The following is a 14,043-nucleotide window of genomic DNA, read 5'->3' as shown; positions in this document are numbered from 1 at the left end:
GGTAGGAGGAAGAAGTGTCTGTGATTCCTGGGCAACTGGACTGAGTTTTACATAGACCTTTGGATTCAGATGTGGGGACACTCAGAACCCAAGGAGAGTGCTTTGGAATCTATAGAAGATGAGTTTAGGCAGCTGAACCCACCTGTTTTGCAGTAGATTTATCATGCATAACTCGCTGTTATTCACCTTCAGAAGTTCTAGGGGGGTTAATACACTGGGGATCACTGAGCCACTGGTACGAGTCAAAGCTTGAGGAACCTTCCAGAAGTCTCCCAGGATGAAAACCTCTGATACTAAAAGAAAAAATGTAAAGTAGTGACAAACATGTAAAGAGATAGAAGTAACTACCCAGGGGAAGGTGTAAAATATACATCCAATCAAGGGGCTTCTTTAATAATAGATACAGGCCTCAGGGAGAAAGCTGCACGGGGCAAGTTGCAGCTCTCGAGTGTTTCCGATGTAAGTGTGCACCGGCTAATTCCCCTTCACTCGACGTTCTGAGATTGAGATGTAATTATATTAATGCCCCACATCAAGCTGTCCCTGAGCTCTTCCACAAGCCTGTGTGACTTCAAGTCATTACTTTGGGGAATCCATTGGTACAAATCATTCTAGAAACAAATTCAAAAAAATATTTAAAAAAAAAATCAAGAAGAGAGTTTAACCAGGCTTTTGACTTTTCTTGTTTCATGTGTTACCAAATCAATGTCAACTCAATACAAGCCTATAGGGCTAAGGAAAATGGTCCTGAATTGTCATTCAAAGATCATCTTTACTGTAACAGATGGCCTGACTTTTAACTCCACCATACCACAGTCGATTTGAGTTCTCCAACTTATAGTGGGCATTTGAGCAATAAAATATAGCACCACCAGGTCTCTTGGCTTAGATAAAATTGGTAATATCCCATGGAACTTGGAGAAATTTTACAAATACTACTTGACTCCTTGGATTTCAGAATCTGTGGGTGTTGCTAATGGTTACTAGAAGTGGATTCTAATCCCAAGTAGCCTCAGAATACAGGCTTTGCAATCTTCTTCTAACATATCAAACATTATAGTGTTATCGATGACAGTTACCTCTGCTACCCATGGAGTCACCTGAGCTGAGGTTGATGAATTAGTAATGTGGACCATGTCAGCCATTAATACAACCTATTATCTATGTTATAGATTGACCCTTAAACAGTAGACCCTTATACCCTAGGCTAACAAGAACAGACACTCAAGTAGTTTAGGGACCAAAAAACATTATTGCAAGATGTTAGTCTTTGCAGTAGAAGTGGTTCAATTACTGTCTAGATCTTCCACACTCTGGTATAAACCACTATTCTAGGATGAGGACCACAACCATGGGAGGGAGCAGCCTATAGTAAGCTGACATCCACTCTTTCACCCTCTTGGGAGGGATGATGACACACTGTGATAGACAGAGAAAAAGACTGACGCTCTCAACTAGCTCCTTTTACTTCGCTCCACCATCAACATGCTAGTAGCACTCTAAACACCAAAAGCCGTGGTGCACTTGGCAATGTGCTGTCAAGGACACTCTGATTACCATGGACTGCCCACACAACAAGCCAACCACTGTTGGAGGAAGTGCAAACAGTGTCCTCAGTGGCACAAGACAGATCAAGGTTCAGATCTGGTGTTCATCAGGTCACTAGGACTCTTGAATTGTTGATTCCTAACGACAACTACATGGGAGGGAGGGACCTTCTAACCTAGAGTCAAGTTTGAGTGGAACACTTAAACCACAGTTAGATTTGTCTAGGGTGGTAGGTGGTTCTGACCATCCCACGCCTCAGAGGAGGCTGTAACACACTGCATTACTATTGTGAGTAGTTACCGCCTAGGTTGCCAGATAAAGCCTCGAACAGGTCAGACATGGATGTGGTGAGAAGCTCCTCCAGCTTCTTGGAGAACGTCTGCATCTTTTTTTTTATTGGCTTCATTGCGGGGTTCCTGGCCCATGTCTTCTTAACACTTCTGACATACGCTAGGAGGGAACACAATTAGTTCAACTTCCATGTGTGCAGGAGAAATATGTAGTTAGAACACTTACTGCATTAGCTTTAATCACGTCTCCCTCCAAAATGTACATGTGCATCCGATCTCACAGTTCCTCTCACTGTGACCACTAGTGGCTGTAATGCTGCCCCACAAAAATATATTGTTTTAAATCCTAAACCCTGTATTGATTACAATTCCATTTGGAAATGGATTTTATTTGCCATACAAATGATTGTGTATTTGCACAGAATGTGTCTTCAGTCAATCTCCTTTGAAAGAGAAAAGAGATTAAACAAGCAAATGAATATACAGAGATGAGGAAAGAGAGAGGCCCCGTAACTGCATGACATTCCTACAAATCCAACAGGAAAAGTTGGAATCAGCTCACAGTGCAGTGCTTCCTTCCTGCCTCACCCTAGTTCATGCTGGTTGATGAGGGTGCAGATGTAAGCTTGGGGGCTCTCTAGAAGGGAGCCTGTCATACGAGGGTTACAGAGGGAAATGTGAGGAGCCCACATGGTTGTGAAGTCAGGGTGTGGCTCCAGGGACGGAAGCTGATTTATCCTGTAACCCTACCTCCTGTGGAACCCTGAGTTTCCAAGCATGTGCAAACTCTGCCAACATCACAGAGGTGATGGGTGGTTTGGGGAATCCATGCCTAGAACCCAGCTGAAGGCAGGGACACCAAGTCATCCTCAATCTTCCAAAGTGCAAGAAGCACTACCGTCTTCTATCAGTACTGACAGGGGGCTTCCGCTGGAAGCAGAGGGTCTCTATTCTCTGCACCTGCATCCCACCACGGGAGTGGTCACCCCATAAATGCCCAATGAAAGGAAACACTCTGCTCCTTACCTTGTTAGTAGCATGGTTGCAGAGCAGTGCAAATGACCTATGCTATGGAAATAACAACATACAATTCTTACCCTCCTGTTGAACTGAAGTCATTCATCTAAAATATATAGTCCACAAGCATCCCTCCCAGGTCCAGGACAGTCAGGAGATATGAGTCATTTGTTTCTTTCTGTGACCTGAGCAGACTTCTCCTCTATCTGATGGTCACTAGACTCAGAGGAGAGTGTGACTGGCAGCCCACTCACCTTCCAGAATTCGGAGGCTAGTATAGTCTTCCATAGAGAGATTCCCCTTCGTCTTCAGGCAACTGGTGGCTGCACTCAGAGAGGACAGGATCCCATCTGCTATACGCACTTTTTCTTTTTGAGCATGCCCTTGAATATTTTTCAACAAGCGCTGTGACGCTGGCTGTAGGAGTGATGCTGGCTGCAGGAGTGACGCGACCAGCAGCAGGAGCGGGAGCAGCATCCCAAGGGTGGACATGGTTCATTCTGCTCTCACATGGTCGAGCACTTTTATACCCAACGTCTGGGTCAGGAAGGCTCTCCCCCCTCCACACGCCTCCTCCTTCTGTTCCTCCTCCCGCAGATATCAGATAAGGGCGAGATAAGACTCACCTGTCTGTGCTGACTGGACACACATTGACTCTGCAGAGGCTTCTAGGAAGGACAACTGCTGTGAATTACCTTGTGCTCTACTAAAAAAGAAAACATCCCCCAGTCCTGTTCCATCTTCATGATCACTGGCACATCTGAGTCCATTGTAAAGCCCACTGAGCCAAGCCAGCATGTCTAGAACATGATCTTACATATATTATTGTCTTTAACCTAAGAACACTGCTGACACAATTAAGATGGATGAGGATGTTGCCTTTAGGATTTTGTCTTGAGCCACTGCTGGCATCGTTATTAATGTTGTGAAGCTGCCTACCACTCACAGCAACCCTAAGAAAAAGAGATGTAAACCTTGCCCTGTCCCGAGCCATCCTCCCGTTCTCTAATATGTCTGAGTCCACTGTTAGAGACACTTTGTCAGTCCATCCTGTCAAGGGTTTTCTTCTATCTCCCTCCGACTCTCCACCTTTTTAAACATGATGACTTCTTCCAGGAACTGGTCCTTTCTAACAATATGCTCAAAGTATATGAGAGAAAATTTCACCATGTTTGCCTCTACGGAGCACCCTGACTGGACTTCCTTTGAGACAGGCCATGTTTGTTCTTTTGGTAGTCTGTGGGGTATTTGGTACTTTTCTCCAGCACCAAAATTCAGGAGAAACAGAAGCACTGACTCTTCTACTTTCATCTTTATTCTGACTGTCCAACTTTCAGGACCATATGAAGCAACTCAAAACCCATGGTTTAAATCAGATGCATTTGATTGTTGTTATTGTTGTTAGGTGTCTTCAAGCTGAGCAAGATTCACAGTGACCCTATGAACAAAAGATCTGAACCCTATTCCCTCCTGAGCCAACCTCCCCCTTCCTGACATACAAGAGCCCATTGCACCAGTCACCATGCCAACTCATCTGATTGTGGGTCTGCCTCTCCTTCGCCAACCCTCCCCTCTTCTGAGCATCATGTCCTTCTCCAAGGAATAGCACCTCCTAGCAACATGCCCAAAGTATGTGAGGAGAAGCCTCATCATTTTTGCCTCCAAAGAGCACTCCAGCTGCACCCACTCCAGAGTATATCTTTTTGTCCTCATGGGATGTTCAATGTTCTCCAACACCACAGCTCAAAGGTGTCAATTCTTTTTCTGTCATCCTTATTCATTGTCCAGCTCTCAGAAGCATAGCAAGTAATCAAAAACATTGTGGTCTGAAGCAGAGGCTCTTTTCTTTCTGTCATCCTTATTCATTGTCCAGGTCTCAGAGGCAAAGCAAGTAATCAAAAACACTATGGCCTGGTGAGCTCTGGTGGCCAAGTGGCAAGAATCTGCACTACAATCCCAGATGTGTGCAGTTCAAATACACCAGATGCTCTGCTGGAGAAGGAGGAACAATCTCTTCCTGTACCAGTCAGATCTGATTTGATGGTACACACACAAAAAAATAATAAAAATTATAAAAAACAAAAGAAAAAAAAACACTACAACCTGATTCACACACACCTTGGTCCTCAAATGGCATTACCCCTCAATAATTTGGAGAGGTCTCTAACTGCAATGAAATGTACTTCAGTTTTTAAAATTTTGTCCTTGCTTTTTAGCACTTTGGAGAGATCCCTGACAGCAAATTTTCCAAGTGCAAAATGTCTTCTGTTTACGTTACAATTGTTCCATTGAATATTGACTGTGGAATTGTTCCATTGAATGTTGACTGTGGATCCAAATAAATTGGGATCATTGTTCCAATTCCTGGAGGCCTCATATGTTACAAACTAGAACTATTCCAGAGGGTTTTATAATCTGTGATATCCACAGAATAAAGTCCTTGGTGGTATAGTGGCTAATGTTCTCTGCTGCTGCCCCAAAGTTCAGGGCTTCAAACACACCACCTGCTCCACCAAAGAAAGTGGGGCTGTCTGCTCCTAGAGCTTGTTCAGACCCGGGTGCCCTGTGGAGCATTTCTGCTCTATTCAACAGTGTCACTGAGTGTAAATTCACACAACAGCAAGATTTTCATATATTTTCCTTTTCTTAGTTATTTCAACTCTTGTTTTATATTGACTTCCTTACAAAGTTCCTATACATTATGCTTCACATTATTCTCCATTCACGTTGTGTTTCATACAATCCTTTCCATGCACTATATTTTATAAAACTTAATCACTGTTGCACTATGCCCACCATTACACTGTCTTTTCAGGTGCCCACAAGATCTTTCTCATTTCCTTTATCCTCTCCCTCTTCCCATCAAATTGTGTCACTCTCTGATTTCACTTCTACCCATCTTCACCTCTCTGCTCCCACACCTTCCTCCCTTGGATCCTCACATATTTTACTAGTTATCCTACTAGTTTACAAAAATGGCCTAATGCAGTATTTGTCCTTAAGAGACTGAGTTAGTTCACTCAGCATAATGCTCTCCAGTCTCTCCCATGTTATGTAGTATTTATAGAAATTGTTGCCTCAGAGTGCTGCATAATATTCCATTGTGTGAATGTACCAAATTTTTTAACTCATTCAGTTGTAATCATACATCTGGGCTGTTTCCATGTTCTTGTGATGGTGAATAATGCTGCTATGAACACTGGTGTACCAATTGCCGTTTGTGTCTCAGTTCTAATTTCCTTGAGATATATTCCTAGCAGTGGAAAAGCTGAGTCATACAGAGTTGCTCTGTTTCGGTTTTTGAGGAAACTCCAAACTGCTTTTCAGAGTAGTTGTACCATGTAAAATCACACCAACAGCAGTATATATTCTTTACATTGTTTATATTTCAAGAAGTCAACTGCCAGGCTTCTTCTCGTGTGGTGCTGTTTACCAATCCTTTTCTTCCCAGTTGATGTAAATTTTTTTACCTATGCAGAAATTTCATATGACCTTCCTGAGTGCTAGAAGCAGTATGAAATAAGCAGGGCTGTATATTATCTCTCGTGAGTGACTCACTTGGAGCCTTTAATCCCAAGGAAATTAGCACATTCTTTTGTAATGAAGACATGTCCCAGAAATCTCAGAGTTACTCTTGGTGCGTGGGAACCATAAGATATTGTCCATATCTTCTTGAATTGTGAGAACTCAAGGAAACTGTCTGAGATTCCCAATTTCAATTTAGATTAAAATCAGTCAAGTACTCATTGACAGTATGACCATCACTTTCATTTGACATAAAAAAAGGGTAGTCAAAGAGCACTGTGGGAATCAAATGATAAATATACTAAGTCTTGAGCCAGCTATATTTGCACCTGCCCTGTCCTTGGTTTGGTATTTCCCCAGGGTAAGCAGGGTCTGTGATAGAATGGGTCCCCTGCATGTTCTGAACAGCCCAAGGGTGAGGGCAATGGGCCAGCTTCACTAAGATGCTTTAGGCTGCTCAGCAAGGGACCCTTTCAAGACAACAGTTACAGAAACACACGTTGTACTGTAACTGAGCCTGATTCTCTTCTTGAAGCCCTGTCAGCGTGTGGTACTTCCATGTCCACTGTGAGCTTCCACCACAAACAGGGAAGACTTGGCCCACAGTTTCTGCAAGAATACTTTTTAAGAATGAGGCTGATAGTTTCTTTTCTCTTTTATGACAAGAGAAATTGGGTTTTCACATTGGAGGTAACGCTCAGATTCTTTGTCATTTCTTTAAACGTTGTACTGAAAAATGTTTATAGGGAGGAGAAAGGAAATGAGGTGACAATGAAGGAAAATATTTTTTAAAGTGAACTGGGAGGAAAATGTGCAACAATGAATGAAAATCCAACTTTTCTGTAAAGTTTTGGTAAAATCACAATTATTTTAAAAAAGAGAGGGGGGAAGTTTACATAAAAATAGAGTAAGACAACTTGAGAAGGCTCTAACACTATCCTACTTCTGTCCTGGTGTGCTGTCAGGGGACTTTGAAACACCTGGGGACAGGGACTGACTTTGGAAAAACCAAAGGGCAAAGCTAAAGTTCTTCCCTAGCCATGCAGAGGGGGTCCAAGAAACTTTTATCTAAAAACATTGCTCTGCTTTTCTCATTCATTCAAGAGTCTTAGTGTCATTAACTGAGACTTGGAATGCTCAGAACCTTTCTTTTCTAGATCCCCTGGGAACTTTCTGCTTATGTTTTATTTTTACCTTTTTTGGGCTTCCTCTAGTTCATGACTGTATAGGCCAGCTAGGATCTTTCTTCACAGAGAGCCCCTGAACCTGAAGAACCCTTTCTTTGTGAACTGGACTGTGTGTGCCCTGAGTTTATCTTCCAGTATCTCCTATCTTCATACTCACAGCCCCTGGTGTGTTCTCAAGAGTTTGCTGCTGGCATCCCCTATTCTGCTCACTGAAAATCTAGATTTTTCCCAGCCAAGCATCTGAAAACGCTGGCAATGACTCACACTCCTGCTTTACTTTCTTACCTTTTTCTCTTTCTTTCTTTTTTTTTTTTTTTCAGAGCTCCCCAGTGTAATTTCTGGTTTGAAACCATTAACAGTACTTTGAGCTAAATAGTAACATCAATTTTAACTTAAAAACAAAACAAACAAACAAAAAACCCAACAAAAATAGCTACACTTATAGCCTAGGAACTGGGAATAATTATAAATAGTTACATAAACGATATAATCTAATGATACCAAGTATTAAAAAGATAAAGAGTTCCTACCAAGAGGATGTTTTCCAGTTGTTGAAAATTTAGACAGAATATACACCAATTTAATAATTTTCCAGTAATCTCTTCAATTTTGCTCTTTCTGGGAGGAGTGTACCTCTCTAATACTAAAACAAGGTTAACACATTGCCGCAAATAACAGTAATAATCGGGGGGGGGGGGAATGTGTTTCTAAGCACGGTCATCGATTTAAAAGTTTGCGGCAATGCTAAACAACAAAACCTGGGAATCGACCCATTCCTGACATCACATTGGTCAGGCTCACTTCTTAGAAGTCCATGACATCTGGGACTACTGACCCAGGAAATCATTAAACAAGTCATGTCTTTCCTTCTCATTTACAGACTGAAATTTAGTGGTATCACAAGTTGAACTGCTATCTATTATTTTTTCTTTGCAGCTTATTAGGGTTTATTTTGGATAGAAGTCCCCAATGAGGATGTAAGGACATATGGGAGTAAAGAAAAACTAAAAATTAATTGTTGCTAATTGCCCATATGCATATGGATTGATTTCTGGATTCTTAATTTTATTCCATTGGTCTATGTGCCTGCTGTTGTACCAATACCACGCTGTTTTGATTGCTGTGGCTGTGTAATGGGTTTTGAGATCAGGGAGTGTGATGTCTCCTACATTGTTTAACTTTTCAGAAAAGCTATGATTATCCAGGGTCACTTTCCTTTCCAAACTAAATTGGAAATTGCTTTTACTCTATCCTTGAAAACTGAGAATGGCATCAGTTGGGATCTCACAGAACCTGTAGATTACTTTGTATGACTGTACTTTTCACAATGTTGAGTCTTCCTATCCATGATTAGGGTATATTTTTATCCATATAAATAGGTCTTTTATGATTCTTGTAAGAGCATTGTATAATTTTCCTTAAATAGGTCATTTGTGTCTTTAGTTAGGCTTGTTAGTGTTCTTCTTGATTGCTGTTGAGTCGAGCACAACTAATATCAACCCTCTGAACAAATATAACAACAGAACTCCCATCATTTCTCTAAGTTCATAAAGCTTCCAGAGGCATGTTAAGTATTTTATCTAGTGGCTGACTATTTTAAATTATATTGCTTTTCTAGTTTCCTTTTCAGAGTTTTCTGTGTTGCTATAGAGAAATACAATTGTTTTTTGTATACTGATATTATATCTTGCCACTTTGCCTAAATTAGTCTAAAAGGTATTTTTTATGATTCTTCATAATTTTCTATATACACTACCATATCATCAGCATATAATGATAGTTTTATCACCTTTTTGCCAATTTGGATACCTCTGACTTCTTTTCTTGGCTAACTGCCCTAGCTAGCTAGGACTTCCAGTACAATATTGAACAGGAGTGATAGTAGGCAAGGTTGCTTGGTCTTTGTTTGCAAAGAGACTGCTTTGAGAATGACATTGGATCTTAGTTTTGCATATATACTTCTAACTCTGTTGAGGAAATTCCCTTCTATTCTTACTTTGTTGAATATTTTAATCAGGAATGGGTGTTATATTGTGCCAAAGGCCTTCTCTAAAGCAAGTGATAGGATCATATGGTGCTTATCTTTGTTTTATCAATATAAAAAATTATATTAATTGTTTATCTTATGTTGAACCATCCTTGGATATCTGTTATAAACATTACTTAATCATGAAGAATTTTTTTTAACCTACTGCTGGAGTCTATTTGCTAATATTTTGTTAAAAATTTTTCATCTCTGTTCATGATAGATACACTCTATAAGGGTTTCTTGGACGCTAACTGATAATCACACAAGGAAAATGAAATTTTTTTTAATTGGAATGCAATAGCTTATTTAACACATGGTGCTAGCAAAATGGGACATCTAATTGCATAAAACTGGAACAGGATCCACATCTCACTCTATACACAAAAATTAACTCAACGTGAATTGGAAACCTATAGGTGAGACCAAAACACATAATGATCAGAAGAGAAAAAGCAAGAACTAATTTAGAATCCTTAGTTTATGGCATGAACAGATTTGCAAACATACTAAAAAAGTGCATAACAAAAAGAGGGTAAAATCAATAAATGGAACCTTCTAATTGTCAAATCCTCCTATGCATCAGAAATCGTTGCCCTCAGGGTGGCATGAAAACATCCTACAGACTGGGAAACAGTATTTGGCAAAGTCATTTCAACAAGGATTTTATAATTAAAATTTACAGAATACTAAAAGGCATCCAGCCCAAGGCCTTTCCCCAGCTTTTGCTGATCCCACAGCTGCTTTTTTCAATCTTTTGTACAAAGCACTTCAAGTCCCATTCATTTTTTAATAACCAAGATTGTGTTATCAGCATAACATTGGTTGTTAATTAATTATTCTACAATCCTGACCCCACATTCTTCTTCAAATAGTCCAGCTTCTCCAATGATTTGCTCAGTATAGATTAAATAAGTATGTAGAAATTTTTCTTTATTATAAATCTTGCAGTGTTTCCTTGTTCTGTTTGGACAATAGCTTCTTGGTCTATATGTAAGTTTCACATAAGTACAATTAAGTGTTCTAAGATTCCTATTATCCTCAATGTTTCCATAATTTGTTATGAACCACACAGACAAATACATTTAATAAAATGCAAGTAAACACAATGCTGGTATTCTCTGCCTTATTCAAGGTCCATCTGACAATGGCTATTATTTATTATTTCATGACCTCTTCTGAATCCATCTTGAATTTCAGAAGTCTCTTGTCAATGAGAGCTGGTTAGTTGGCTGATTATATAATAATTCTTCACCATTGTTGTGGAATTTCCTTACAGTTTACATGCCCTTTTGTGAGAATGTATTGAAATCTACTACTATTGTCTTATTGTCTATCTTTTTTTAAGTCTATTAATTTTGGTTTATGCATTTTCAGGGCTTAAGCATAAGCTGTACTCAACAGCACCTACCAAACATTCAGAGATGAACTATCGCCAATTCTGTCTCATTTTTTTTTCAAAAAAGAAAAAGAAGGAACACTTGCAGAATCATTCCATAAAGCAAGCATAACCCTGGTATCAAAATCAGGCAAAGACACCACAAACACACACTCACACACAACTCACAAAAAACCTATAGACAAAAACATCTCATGACCATTACAACAAAAATTCTTACAAAATCCTAACCAATAATCCAATCATGGTTTTTTGTTAGTGTGTATGGGATAAAGGTGTGGGTTGGTTTGGGTTGGTTTTATTTCCCTGAACCCTTAAAATCCAATTCAGCATGCAAAACTATTTGATTTGAAGGTGGATCTGGAATCACTAATCTCTTTCAGTTACTGCAGGATTCAATTGTGGAGCAGACCAACGACCAGTTACTGTCCCCTCTCCCTCCTGATATTTGAAATGCAAATCTAGAAAGGGGTATGTTTCTCCGGTGTGCAGATCAGGAAACTGCACTGACACTTCTAACCCAGTTACTTTTGACTCAATTATGACTCACAGTGATCCCAAGTGTGTCAGAGTGGAACTATTCTCAAAAGAGTTTTTAGTGGTGATATTGGATAAGTAGATTTCTGGCTTTTCTTCCAAGGCGTCTCTGGTGGAAGATAACCACCAAACTCACATGTAGCAGCCAAACATGTTAAACCTTTATTTGTACCACTGAGAAACTCTGTATTGCCATTGAGTTGGTTCATATTGAATGTTGCAATCTTCAGCCTTCAGTATGGATTCCATCTCAATGTCAAGAAAACAAAGATTCTTAACACTGGACCAATAGGCAACATGATGATACATGGAGAAAAGATTAAAACTATCAAGAATTTCAACTTACTTGGATTCACAATGACTTCTTTGAAGTTCATGGGGTTTTTTTTAAAGTTCATTACTCTTCTCCAATGCCGTAATTCAAAGGCATCAATAGCCTTTATATCAGAGTAGTTATACCCAGGTTACCTACAAATGCAATCTATCTGAAGGTAGTGGTGATACTGACTCCTGATAAGTATCCTTCACTGAGCCTATTCTATGGTAGTTGTTGTTGATGACCATCGAGTTGAGCATGACTCTTAGTAACCCTAGGAAAAAAAATGCCTGAAGTCTTTTTACAACTATTATTGTTTCTCAAGTTCAGAGAGTTTTCAGAGGCATGTGGTTTAGGAACTGGATTCCACTTCTGCTTCCAAATCTGTCTTAAACTGGGAGATATACCAAACACTGTCCACCATGGACAGCCATTATGGCATTTGACACCCTCTACCCCATACCAATGGCATAAGGTTCAGCATCACAGCAAACCCAGATTACCTCAGTACAGCAAATTGACAAAAGAGTGCTGTATAACTTAGAATGTTTCCCCAAAATAAAACATGAAGCCCGAGGGCCACAGGCCAGAAGGCGTAACCAATTTTTAAATACAAGGGCCGTCCACATGGTCTTGTTGACTCTAAATATGAGTATTAAAAATAACCAAAAAAAAGCCCAACCACACAACACTCAACCAAAACAAAAGTGCCCAACATACAGAATCCAGCTGCCTCACACAGTCTCCAAAATGGAGACAAGGGCCCAGCTTTAAATACAAGGGGTCTCCACGTGGTCTTGTTGATGCTAAACAAGAGGCTTAAATAAATAAATATGCTGTGGTGGATTTTAAAAAATTACTTAACAGTTCATTTCCACAAAGAATTTATATTCCGATAAGGTATTAACAGAACCACTGTTGTTGCTGTTGTTGTTGTTGATTTTAGGTGCCATTAAGCTGACTACAACTCAAAGCAACCCTATGAGCAACAGGTGCCCTAACCTGCACCATCCAAGACATGGAGCCACCTCGATCCATCTGCACCTTTTCTGGGTAGGATCCTGCATTAGTCATTAACCTATCACCACCCACTGCTGTGAGGCTGATCCTGACTCACAGAATCCCTATAGAACAGAGGAGAAATGTACTATAGCGTTCCAAAGACTGCCTTCCCTTTCTCTCATGAAGTGACTTGTGGTTTTGAGCAGTGAGCGAGTCACCTAACAACTTGTCCCAAAGAGTCTAATTTTTGACCCCTAATAGCTGCCAAGTACCAGTTAGACAGGAGTAGGGGTGTTAGATGAAAAGAGAGAGAGAGAGAGAGGGAGAGAGAACGCACACACATGTGTGTGTGCAGGTTCATTACAGCTGAGGAAGTGTTTTATGTGAAAGGGAGTTTTCGAGCACCTGAAAGGGGATCCCAGGACAGCTGGCATCTACCTCAGGCAGGGACAAGTGTAGTGACTAGTCAGGGACTATCGCTGAAGAACAGGGAACAGTATGAAAAGGCCAGAATTGACCCAGTGGTAGGAAGAGGGGAAGAAGACAGGCTTGTCTGGCTGGTGGATCAGCTGAAATGGGCAAGAAGAGATGTGAGAGAGAAGGAAGTGTCAGCAATTTCTCAGAATCTAAACTTTGTTTAAATGGATACTTTGGTTAAACAAGATCTCTGGTATCCAAAGAGAGTGTGTTGGTTTATACCAGAAGTGAGATGAGCCAGTCAGACTCACCAGGTTCCCAGCAGCTGCAGTACGCAGTGGCCACTGGTGTCCTTGGGTTGAGAGTCTGAGGATTGCAGTGTCTGATATACCATGGAGGCTGTGGTATGGGTTCAGGAATGGGGAAGCTTCCAGAACTCTGGCTAAATCATTGGCTGGATACCTGGACAAGAAGAGAGAAATATGGAGGAACGTGAAAGGCAGTCATTCATACACCAAGATATGAAATATACCCAAGCTAGGAGCTTCCTTATATAGAGAGACCAGACAGAAAGGCCACTTTAAATGGGACAGTAGCATTTCTACTATTTCAGGTCCAAGTGTGTGCTGCCCCATTAGCGGCTTCTCTCAAGGCTCTGAAACTCAGGGTGAAGAACTAAATATCCCACCCCAAGAGGTACTCTGAAGTCCAAGCCTTGAGGAGGTCATTGCCTTTGAAATTTTCCAAACCATATCTAGAAAATTATCTGTCTGGGCTTT

General features: G+C 40.5%; 2 protein-coding genes across 2 annotated transcripts in view; one reads left to right on the top strand and one right to left on the bottom strand.

Moving 5' to 3' along the window:
* The window catches only part of LOC102872745 (UPF0764 protein C16orf89-like), a 104,942-nt gene that overhangs the window by 28,256 nt on the left and 62,643 nt on the right, over positions 1 to 14,043 (bottom strand). The window lies entirely within an intron of this gene.
* Positions 1 to 14,043, top strand: part of LOC102866256 — a 49,933-nt gene that overhangs the window by 531 nt on the left and 35,359 nt on the right. The gene's annotated exons all lie outside the window — the stretch shown is intronic.

The sequence above is a fragment of the Elephantulus edwardii genome, unplaced genomic scaffold, assembly GCF_000299155.1.
Source record: "Elephantulus edwardii isolate Elephantulus edwardi_28Jun2011 unplaced genomic scaffold, EleEdw1.0 scaffold00162, whole genome shotgun sequence".
Taxonomy (NCBI): domain Eukaryota; kingdom Metazoa; phylum Chordata; class Mammalia; order Macroscelidea; family Macroscelididae; genus Elephantulus; species Elephantulus edwardii.
The sequence above is the reverse complement of the archived record's forward strand: the minus strand, read 5'-3'. Positions and strand labels throughout refer to the sequence as shown.